Source organism: Berghia stephanieae, chromosome 3, assembly GCF_034508935.2.
Source record: "Berghia stephanieae isolate SIO BIC M18660-M18661 chromosome 3, UCSD_Bste_1.3, whole genome shotgun sequence".
Lineage (NCBI taxonomy): Eukaryota > Metazoa > Mollusca > Gastropoda > Nudibranchia > Aeolidiidae > Berghia > Berghia stephanieae.
This window is the reverse complement of record NC_088362.1, coordinates 35,987,964-36,000,463: the sequence shown is the minus strand read 5'-3', so window position 1 is coordinate 36,000,463 and position 12,500 is coordinate 35,987,964. Positions and strand designations below refer to the sequence as shown.

The 12,500-nt window shown below is 37.0% G+C and overlaps 1 protein-coding gene across 1 annotated transcript in view; it reads right to left on the bottom strand.

Moving 5' to 3' along the window:
* LOC144967647 (homeobox protein cut-like 1) overlaps positions 1 to 12,500 on the bottom strand; it is a 359,614-nt gene that overhangs the window by 302,433 nt on the left and 44,681 nt on the right. The gene's annotated exons all lie outside the window — the stretch shown is intronic.

The following is a 12,500-nucleotide window of genomic DNA, read 5'->3' as shown; positions in this document are numbered from 1 at the left end:
ATTTTCAACAAGTTTTAATGACGAACATGATCAGAATAGTAATATTTTTCTCCTCTGGATACACTTTTATGTACGTCGGAGAAGTACTTCATAAGGGCGTCTGCCATTGTTCCGATAGTTTAGAACCTCAAGAAGTTTTGAAATCGGATCCAAAAATGTTTCGTAATTCTACGAATTTTTCGTGAACTAGAAGGCAGGTCTGCATATTATTATTATTATTATAATGTGTTAGGGGGGCAAAGAACACCGGAGGTGGAGGTGTGGGTGGAGGTGGAGGTAGGAGAGATGGATAAAAGTACACCCACGAGATGAATAGGATACGAGGCCTGGATTTTGGTCGTCAACATCAACATCAACATCATCATCGTGATCAATAGCATCATCATCGGGGTTATCATCATCAATATCATCATCATCATCATCATAATCATCGTAGTCAATAGCATTATTATCGTCACCATCCATCATCATCGTTGACATCATCATCATCGTCATCATCATCAATACAATCGCCATCATCATCACCACCATTTTACCACCATCCACACACATGGCAATAAGTAATTAATTCCATCCTTGTCTATGTACAATAACACGGGTGATTCATGCCGACACTAAACGTTTGTTTGACGGGATTATTTGGAGAAGAAAGAGAAAGTTTAATTGCTCTATAGGAAATGATATAAAGAGTATGCAAAGAACCCCTTCCCATAGCGTGATGACGGTAGTAAAAAAATTTAAAAAAAATTTTAAAAAGTCTCGTGTTCTTTTTTTTTTTTTTTTTTTTTTTTTTGGGGGGGGGGGGGGGGGGTTAGTTTTATTTTTGTTTGTTTGTTTTTGTTGTTTTTTTTAAGTCTTTATTTTTTGTGCGGCTATGTCGTGGTCTAGTGGTATGACACTGGCTTTCAGATCGGAAGTTACTGAGTTCGAGCCTTGCTCAGCGCATAGTTGAGTCCTTGGAGAGGGAAAAAAACAAAAACAACAAAACAAATAAAGAAATCCCAACGAAAGAAAATAAATAATACACGACACAAGATATTAATTTAATGAATAAAGGCGAGAAAGTGAACGTCAGCACGACAGCGGCGAAGTGAAAAAAACATGAGGCTCGTAACTGGAGTTTGGAAATGTGGACATTATTTCATGGATTATTTCCCTTTGCCCGAGTCCGACCATAGCCATCGTTTACTTATAGCTTGATATTAGAACCATTTAGGACTTCCAGTTTGACGTCCTTTCTTTATGTTTGTGCCTGCCAGAAGGACAGAGTTCCTCGTGGCCAATGTCGACTTCGAAAGCGGCCAAATAAAACTGACGTGGCCAAACACGACTATTAATTCATATTTTGATTTTTGTTTTTTAAATTAAAAAATAATAACTGGACTAGGGGGAAAATGTTTTTGAAAAAAAATATAAGTAGAGAGAAATAAAAATAATTATATAATAGAAGTACAAAATTAATAAAACAGCTTCGGAAAAGAACAAAATACCAAACAAGGAACGTTTCGGGCACAAATCCCTTCTTCAGCGAACAACAACAAAACAATAAAAACATAATTAGCTTAGTACCACTTTTGACTTATTGTAATAGAAGCACGATTCTATGTGTGTATGTGTCCAATAATTTGGCCAAATTAACCACTCACTCGGCCATCTGGCAGGCCCTGCTCTTGTCTTATCCAACTCCAGTCAAACAAGCTATATATAATAATATATTAAATTGGGTGAATGAATTGATGCGGGAGTCTAGAACCAACATACATACAACAACAACGACTAGAACAACAAGCATGACATGTGTTTTCAATCAGATGCCTACACCGTACGATGATCCTCATTGATGGTGGTGGTGGTGCCCCCCCCCCCCCCCCCCCCCCAACCCCCAATCCCCCCAAATTATATTATTATATCCACCCATTCATTCATCGTTGACTTTTGTGGGATCCAAGGGGTGATCTGAAGCTGGGTCTGTACAATGTACAGATTTTCATATGACGCCAACTCAAATTGATATAAAATCGAGTTTGAGAAGGATGAAGAAGTATATCATTATACTTAAACAGAGCTTTTACAAAGCACAATATCCGCTAAACGTGCTCAAAGCGCTTTACAAAGCGTCCCTAATCAACAGCAACACGTAACATGTAGAACGAGACATGACGCCTGTTAGACGATATTACATTTGTTTTAGACGGAGACAACGCTGTTAGCGGCCAGGTACTCATTTACACCATAGCACGGTGATATACTGTGAGTAAAGATCATTTTCCAAGTCAAAACATGATCAGAATAGTAATGTGTTTCTCCTCTGGATACACTTTTATGTTCGTCGGAGAAGTATTTCATAAGGGCGTCCGCCATTGTTCCGATAGTTTAGAACAAGTTACTGAGTTACTATGCGTCATTACGAGGGAAGTGACGCCACGACTGTTGAAGCATATTCAGGAGGCAACATTTTACTGAACTTTTACGGTAACATATTGACCTACTCCTTTCTGGATTCTGAATGACATGATGAACTTACTTCTTTTCCCGTTTATCAAGCGATTGGAAAATATATTGAGGATTTATAACATACTGAATTCCGTGAATACATACGGAAAATTGACAACCTTGTTTTAGCCATCTTAAGGGCTTTGTCAAGTAAACCGACATCGAGTGGCGAATCAATTGATGGCAGTTTAGGAAAAAACAACAACAATAACATGTGTTGTCAATCAGTTGCGGCGAGCGGTGATCTTCATTGCAATTTTAAAATATGTTTTGGTGGGTTTTTTTTTTTTTTGGTTTGTTTTTTTGTTTTTGTTTTTTTTGTTTCAAAATAAAGTATCATTGCATTTGTCGTACAACGGGTGATTTGCCGCTGGCTGGGTGAGTATCTGTGTGTGTGTGTGTGTGTGCGGTGGGGGGGGGTGTTAGTATGTGTGTGTATGTGTGTGTGTGTGTCCATAAATTCGTTACAAAAGAACGTAGATCGGTTTCTTGTTCAGTCCTGTTTGATAGATGTAGGGTAGATAATAATATTATAGGGATGAAGAAATGAAAGGAGCAGGAGGGGGAAATAGGGGAGGTTAGGGTGGTGAATGGAAAAAAAAGGGAGTGAGCGTAGCGGTACGGATGTAGGGTAGAGAGGGAGGGATTATTGAGGGGTGGGGGGGGGGGGGGCAGGGTCGAAATTCTAGGACGTGTGAACGATAGAGTCAAGTCGTAGTGCTAGAAGAATTTGGTGAAAGAGAATTCGTGGACAATAGTTGGAGATAGATAGACAGATAGACAGATAAATAAATAGATAGATAGATAGATAGATAGATAGATAGATAGATAGATAGATAGATAGATAGATAGATAGATAGATAGATAGATAGATAGATAGATAGATAGATAGATAGATAGATAGACAGTAAATTATGAAACCAGATGGCATGATATGTAACGTTTAACATAGAAATCAAGACAATTAACATTCTAACCGCTCCCATAAAACAAAAACAAAAACAAAGACCCAACAAAGTGGCAATTTCAACGCCACGGACTGGAAGATTAAACTTATCTAGATCGCAGAATAAATATTTAATGACTCCCCAACCTCCTCCCTGGGCTGCACACACACACACACACACACACAAACACACACACACACACACACCCGCACAAAATAAAAGACTGATGAGGGGGGAAAAGGTTAGATAAGGATTAGAAAGAGATGAAGCAGATGTAAAAGATTAACTTATGGAAATCTTATTGAAACTGACGGGGCGCGCTATTCGCTGATGGAGAGCGAGAGAGATAATTTACTGGAAATAAAGAGCTACATAATAGTACATAGATCCAGCGTACCCAAATTGGAAGAAGTGGAAGAGAAGAAAGAAAATAAAACAAGAGAAAGAACAGGATAAAAAGCACGACTGGCCCAAAATGAAAATGAGATGGTGATAAATAAGATGATGATGATGATGATCGGCGTACACAAAGTAAAGTCGAGTATGGATAACGGGTGGGTGGATGACCGACCGGCTCAAAGCGGTGCCAACTCTACATTTCTGACAAACTCACGGCGGCGATATATTATTATCTATATATGAAGTGAGTGGCGTTGCCTTCCTTCTTCGTGACCATGAGGTGAATGTGTTAATCACAGATTCTATCCCTTAGATCAAACACAGTGACCACAATAAATAGATATGGTACGAAGTTGACGACACTCAGGTCTTAGTTATTGTTTCGGGCGGATAAAAGAAAAGGCATTAAGCAAGACAGGCTAGGGGTAGGTTGATAGCGGTGGGGGCATGTCCTAGTAGTCTGTGGTGGGGGCCACAAACTAGAGAGGTCTGTGGTGGTGGTGGGGAAAAGAGGGGGGCTGCCTGAAGCCTGGGATCATGAAAATACTAACGGAAGACTGATAATGGAGAGGCTTCGGATGGGGAACAGACGTTACAAGTTCTGCTATATATTTTATTTTATTTGTTTTCCACGTTCTTCTGTTTATTGCTGTGCTGACGAAGGGTTTGTACACGAAATGTCCATTGTCTGTATTGCACCCATCCGAAGCCTTTCCATTATAACTCTTTCGTTAGTAATATTATGGGTAGGTTGTAGCCACGTTGTATTACTCATAGTAGCTTGTATCCAAGATCACTAAGAGCTCAAACTCTCTAGGGAAATTTAAGTATATTTGACAAGCCAGATAAGGAGGATAACAGGTCTTCGAATACAAAAAAGCTCTGATTTGGCAACCGCGGTGCCAAGACGAAAAATAAAAACACACAAAAAACTCAAGAACCGAACGAATCGCTGTCGTAGCGTAGAAGATGTAGAAAAAGAAGAAGAAGGAATCAGGGATATCTGCTAGCAATAAATACGGTGGGATCGTAAAAAACACCCCCCCCCCCCCCCCCCCCCCCCCCAAAAAAAAAATCGTAAATGAGTGTAGATGCCATGTAGGACCCAAACCACGAGTAGGTACACTCTTATCTCCGCTCCAATCAATTTACAAGTTTCCTTACGGGTCAAACACGAATGGAGGATTTTTTTTTTTTTATCGACGAGACTTTTACTTTGATAAAAGGAATTTTTAAATATTTTTTTCTCTATTTAAGTTTTCGAGCTGACAGCTGCGAGATTTTAAAGCATCTTTCTCCTAGTTCAATGCGATGCTTTTCGCGCCCCTCCCGCCTCCTCCAACCCACCCCCAGCCACATCTACTTCAAATAATATTCTGTTTAATAATTCAAAGAAAGCGCCACGACAAAAATAGAGACAGCGTTCAGTTCAAATAATTAACGTGAATCAGAACAAATCTTAAAGGCCAATTTTTATCAGGCTTAAGAAATAAATGGATGAAGGGGCCAGAGCATATTTTGGTGGTGAAAAAAAAACATTCAAAAACATTAGATGGTCAATGTGCGTATTGTCTCTCTCACACCATGAGTCATTTTTACTCCTTAAGATAGAATGAAGGTCTTTGTTATTGTTTATTTTGCTTTTTTTTTTCTTTTTGCCATCCACGTAATTGAGTAATTAAAACTCTATTATCCAGACTATAAAACGTCATGGTTACATAGAGTTTTGTGTGTTTGTCCGTTCGTTCTAGTTCTGGTGCGAGCTTCTTAGCCAAGCGCATACTATCTATCTATATTTTCCTTATATCTCGAACATAGTAGATGATAATAATATCATGATTATTATTACTAATAATTTACTATCTATCTCTCAGCATAGGCCAAGTAATCATTCAATCTACCTCCCTACCTACCTACCTCACTTTTCATCCAACTATTCTCCTACCTACCTCATTCATCCATCCATCCATACATCTACCCTATCTGCCTATCCAAGCATCTCCTTATCTACCTTCCTACCTACCAAACTACCTATCCATCTATCCAACTATTCTCCTACCTACCTCATTCATCCATCCATCCATACATCTACCCTATCTGCCTATCCAAGCATCTCCTTATCTGTCTTCCTACCTACCAAACTACCTATCCATCTATCCAACTATTCTCCTACCTACCTCATTCATCCATCCATCCATACATCTACCCTATCTGCCTATCCAAGCATCTCCTTATCTGTCTTCCTACCTAACAAACTACCTATCCATCTATCCATCTATTCTCCTACCTACCTCATTCATCCATCCATCCATCCACCCTACCTGCCTATCCACGCATCTCCCTATCTATTTACCCTTCCATTGATTCACCCATCCATCCATCCACCTTCCTATCTATCCATTCGTCAATCCACCCATCCACCCAGCAACAAAACCAAACAACTCATCATCGCCGACAACCGACTTTCCATGATCTTCCCTAAAATCAATGATATTTTAGCCTACACAAATGACATACTGTATAATTATAATGAAATGACCGGTATTTAAAAACCCATACAAGACAGTGGACAGGGAATCCATGGATCAGTGGCGGCGTGCGGCCTCAAATGACAGCCAGGCTTTCATCTCTCTCTCTCTCTCTCTCTCTCTCTCTCTCTCTCTCTCTCTCTCTCTCTCTCTCTCTGTGTGTGTGTGTGTGTGTGTGTGTGTTCAGATGCTTAGCGTGCTCCTATGGCATAATACAGAAAACTTTATTTTTATTGCAATTGAAGAAAAAGATCTACAACAACAACCACCCCCCCCCCTCTTCCCCACGTCTCCCATCTAAATTTGTCATGATTTCTGATACACAAGACTCCCAAGAATTGAAGATTTGATATGAAAGAGATGAAATCGATGATGATGATGATGATGATGATTTTGATGATGGTGATGATAATGATGATGATGTGATGATGCTGAAGATGATGTTGATTATCATCATCGTCATCGTGGTTGTCGTCGTCATCATCATCACTACTATTATTATTATTATTATTAATAAAAATAATAATAATAATAATAATAATAATAATAATAATAATAATAATAATAATAATAATAATAATAATAATAATAATAATAATAATAATAATAATAATAATAATAATAATAACAATAACAATAATATTTGACTATCATCATGGTTATTCTATACTAGTCAATTATCCTCATCGTTATTCTCATCATTAGTTATATTATTATATCCTCTACCAAAACAAACACAGCCCTAATAAAATTCTAATACCACATTATTGAACCGTTAGTCAGCGGTCTCTTCGGTCTCTTCGAAGCATTCAAATCCTTTCCCAATTACCAATAAATCAGCCATTATGATAACGCAGTCACCTTGACACAAACGACGACGATGAGAATAATAACGAAGATGATGATAATAATAACGATGGCATTTGACAGGCCGATTTAATAATATTATTATAACAACAATAAAAAAAAATAATAATAAAAGAGCGACTATTAAAATAGATTCGTTTATTGTCCAAAAAAAAATTATATTAAATTATCGGCATAAAATATTGGCTTACTAATCAAATTCCGAAAAAAAAGCTACATACTTATAAAAACGATATTATGGACCACGAGCCAGTACGGGGATAATATGTATAGTAAATTAACAATAACACATCATTTCATGTGATTCCTGTACCTTTGACAGTAATGAATGACTATATAAAACTTCGAACCATTATAAACACGACGCCCGGATATATATATATATATATATATATATATATATATATATATATATATATATATATATATATATATATATATATATATATACACATATAAATATAAAATAAAGAAAGAATAAAGGGAAGCGAGGGTGAGGGGGACAAAGGGACGGCAAAGGGAGGCTACTCCCGAATGATCAATGGATCAAACCGCAGCCATCGCTAACTTTTATTTAGCCCGACACTTACCAAGAAATGACGTCAAAGGACAAGTCCTTGGCCGCAAAAGAAAACAAATCGTGAGTTGTATTGAAATCACTTGTTTCCTGAGCTCTACTAACAATTCACAAGACGCTACACAAACCTAAAAAAAAAAAAGTCAAACTGCCAGTCCTAGAGGGTTCTAGTGTCAGGCTATAGATAGAATGCGCTTGGCCAAAGAGTTCACAACATTGCCATCCGGAAGTATAACGGACCAACACACAAACTCTGTGTAACCATGAACTTTTATAGTCTGGTTAATACAGTTTAGTGAGAACAACTCACAAACGCGGATGGCAAAAACAATAACAAAGGCCTGAGTGACGTCATCTGCATACTATCTATATGTTAACGATGGCTTCGCGAGAACCCTCCTCAAGGACTGGCAGTTTGAGGTCATTTTTTAGGTTTGTGTAACGTCTAGGGAGTTGTCGTTAGTAGAGCTCAAGGAGACAGGTTATTTCATTTGTTGAACTATTGAATACAACTCACGATTTGTTGTCTTTTGTGGCAAAAAAACTGGCATTTTGACGTCATTTTTAGGTCAGTGTCAGGCTATAAGTTTACGATGGCTCCGGTTCTAGTGTCTATGTTAAACAATGGCTACGATCAGACAGACATCCCGCAAGATGAATCGCACTAACACTCGGTAACTTCATACAAAACCATGTTGTGCAACTTAAAACGCTTTTTGTGTTATTGAGAGAATTCAATGAGAACTAATCACCCAGCAGGCGGTCTGAATGAAAACAATAACAAAGGCCTGTTACATGTTAACTTCATTTTATAACTACTACTTCTTTCAGCTAATCCCGCATTTTGCAGGGTTGCTATAATGAATGCCACATTGCCATGCATCTCGTTTCATTGAATTAATCATCTTCCTCCGGGCCCTCATTTCATAACTATCGATTGAAAATCATCATCATCATCATCATTATCATCATCATCATCATTGTAATAATAATAATAATAATAATAATAATAATAATAATAATAATAATAATAATAATAATAATAATAATAAATATTATTATTATTACTATAATAATAATTATTATTATTACTACTACTACTACTACTACTACTACTACTACTACTACTACTACTACTACTACTACTACTACTACTACTCCTCCTCCTCCTCCTCCTCCTCCTCCTCCTACTCCTACTACTACTACTACTACTACTACTACTACTACTACTACTACTACTACTACTACTACTACTACTACTACTACTACTACTACTACTACTACTACTACTACTACTACTACTACTACTACTACTACTACTACTACTACTACTACTACTACTACTACTACTACTACTACTACTACTACTACTACTACTACTACTACTACTACTATAGGGGTTTTGAAACAAATAATACTAAGGATTTTTTAAAAAGTGAGAATAACAACAAAGCGATCGACTGTCATTTATGTATTCGATCTATGTCGATTGAATGATAGCGGTACTGGGTAATAAATAGATGATAATATATTATAATACACTACTGTACTCTGGAAAAAACAACAACACATATTTAAAAATTTGGCCAAAAAATTAGTCCTTCAAATATAATAACGATCGATTTAAATGGCCCTCATCTTGGCAAAAACTCTCAAACCCGGGACTTCGCCGAAGTCCCGGGTTTGAGAGGGTTTTTTTTTTTTTGTTTTTTTTTTGCCAAGATACTTACTTAATCCTCTTCGGGCCTTGAGGCACACAGGGCATCCACCAGACATCTCCATTTTTTGCGATCGGCTGCTTTTGCGGTGGCTGTATTCCAGGACAGGCCTGCTTCCTTTAATTCTTTCTCCATGGTCCTTCGCCAGGTATCTTTGCCAAGATAAGAGTCATTCAAATCGATCGTTAGTGGAAGGACGAGTTTTCTGGCCAAATTTTCAAATATGTTTTTTTTTTTTTCCCATTCAGAGTACGGCAATATAGATAATTAAATTATCATTCTATGAAAAACCATAACCGGTCAACCATCAACAACAGTAATCGTAATCGGCGAACATGAAATCCAAGCTGTGACCACGAGTATTATAATAGTTTTAACGATACAGACCTTCAAAGGGGATGGATGGAACCTGCGCTACAATAATCGATTAGAAATTAGCATATTCATGATTTTAATGGAGAGGAAAGAATTATGTTTTTTAAACACACAAAAAAAAAAAAAAAATAGAAAGGCGAACAACAAAGCGATTACCTGTCATTTATCATAATCGATTTTTTTCTTTGACGTTGACGTCACAAAGCCCTTTACTTTTGATTTCAGACCGTTCGTTAAATGCCTGGCCTTCAATCAGTCTATAAAATATTATTCACGTTTACGATAGAGCAGTATTGTTTTGTTTTTTGGGGGGTTTTTAATTTTTTTAAATATTATTCATATCATCAAAAAAAAAAAAAAAATTGTTGGGTCCTTTTTCTTCGTTTTCTTTTTCTTTTCTTTTTTTTTTAATATCTTCTTTTTTGTTTTGCTTTTTGTTTTTTGTTCGTTGTTTTTTATTTTGTTTTTCTTTGTGTGTGTGTGTTTTTTTTTTTTTGTTTTTTTTTTTTTTTTGTTGTTTTTTGCTGTTTTTTGGGGGGGTTTTTTGGGGGGAGGGGGTCGATCTGATGGGTAGATCCGGTGAGTATTTCTACTTAAACTATCAATTGGAAATCGTTATGAGTGTTTAAGGGGTTTCAAAATAGAATAAAAATAAAAATAAAAAAGAGAGAAAAGAACATATTAGTACAAATCGACTATCCGTAATTCACAATACGATATTCCAAAGTCCCTCCCTCCTTCCCTAGCAGACGAGCCCAGATTGATGCCACGCATTTAGCCAAAAAAAAAAAGGTCGCAACACCCGCCAGCCGGATAAATGTACCGTACACAAACTATGTGACACATTGTAAGTTTATAAGTCTGATTGATAGAATCCAGTGAGAATTTAATTATAAAAATGGCTGTCTAAGAAAAAACAAAACAAACAAATTTTATTTTTTAAAACGAAAAAAAGAAAACAATAACAAAGAGATGAGTATGTCAAATTCGTTCATTCTATAGATAGAATGCGCTTGGCCAAGGAGTTCACAACATTGCCATCCGGAAGTATAACGGACCAACACAAAAACTCTGTGTAACCATGAACTTTTATAGTCTGGTTAATACAGTTTAGTGAGAACAACTCACAAACGCGGATGGCAAAAACAATAACAAAGGCCTGAGTGACGTCATCTGCATACTATCTATAGAATAAATTTGTCAATAGAAATTAGAGAAAAATTGCCGAGGCGTCTCATTCGGTTGATTATATCAGGAGGTGGACGACGATAAATAAGTCCGTTTTTCCGTAGCCTGACACTGACCAAAAAACAACGTCAAAATGCCAGTCTTTTGCCACAAAAGAAAACAAATCGTGAGTTGTATTCAATAGTTCAACCAATGGGACCACTTGTTTCCATGAGCTCTACTAACGACAACTCACTAGGCGGTGCAAAAATAAACAAATAATGACGTCATAATGCCAGTCTTTTTGGGTTTCAATGTCAGGCAGATAGTATGCAGATGACGTCACTCAGGCCTTTGTTATGGTTTTTGCCATCCGCGTTTGTGAGTTGTTCTCACTAAACTGTATTAACCAGACTATAAAAGTTCATGGTTACACAGAGTTTGTGTGTTGGTCCGTTATACTTCCGGATGGCAATGTTATGACCTCCCTGGCCAAGCGCAATCTATCTATAGATAGAATGCGCTTGGCCAAGGAGTTCACAACATTGCCATCCGGAAGTATGACGGACCAACACACAAACTCTGTGTAACCATGAACTTTTATAGTCTGGTTAATACAGTTTAGTGAGAACAACTCACAAACGCGGATGGCAAAAACAATAACAAAGGCCCGAGTGACGTCATCTGCATACTATCTATAACTTAACGATGGCTCCGGTTCTTCGTACCTGTATTGATAGTTCGAAGATGACGTCACTCAGGTCTTTGTTGTTATTTTTTTGTCATCCGCGTTTATGAGTAATGCTCACTGAACTGTATTAATCGGACTATAAACGTTCAAGGTCACACAGTTTTGTGCGTTGGTCCATTATACTTCCGGATGACAATGTTGTGAGCTTCTTAGACAAGCGTATGCCATCCATAGAAGGAACGAAATTGATGTCACTCAGCACACTGTTGTTGTTATTATAGATGATTTGAAGATAAGTTCTCGCTAAATTAAATCAACCAAACGCTCAAGTTTACAAATAGTTGTGTGTGTATGGGTTGGGACGGTACGTAAATCCGGCTGGCGGATGGTGTGAGTACATTTTTTAACCTAACAACATAGCATCAATTGAAAGTTATTTATAAAAAATTCTCGGAGATAGTAAATTATAGTAACATAATATATGAAAAATCATGATCGGTGTTCAACAATTAATAATCGGAATAGTAATCGAATGACATGACAACCAACCAAGCTGTAACCACGAGTATTATTAACATTATTATTAATTAATATCATTATTATTAGAACACTACTCATTTTAAAATAGCAATAAATACGCATAAACACACACACACACACACATACAAACACACACATAAACATACACACAGACAATGGAAAGTCGATGTATTATCTTATTTTTAAAAAGGGAATCAT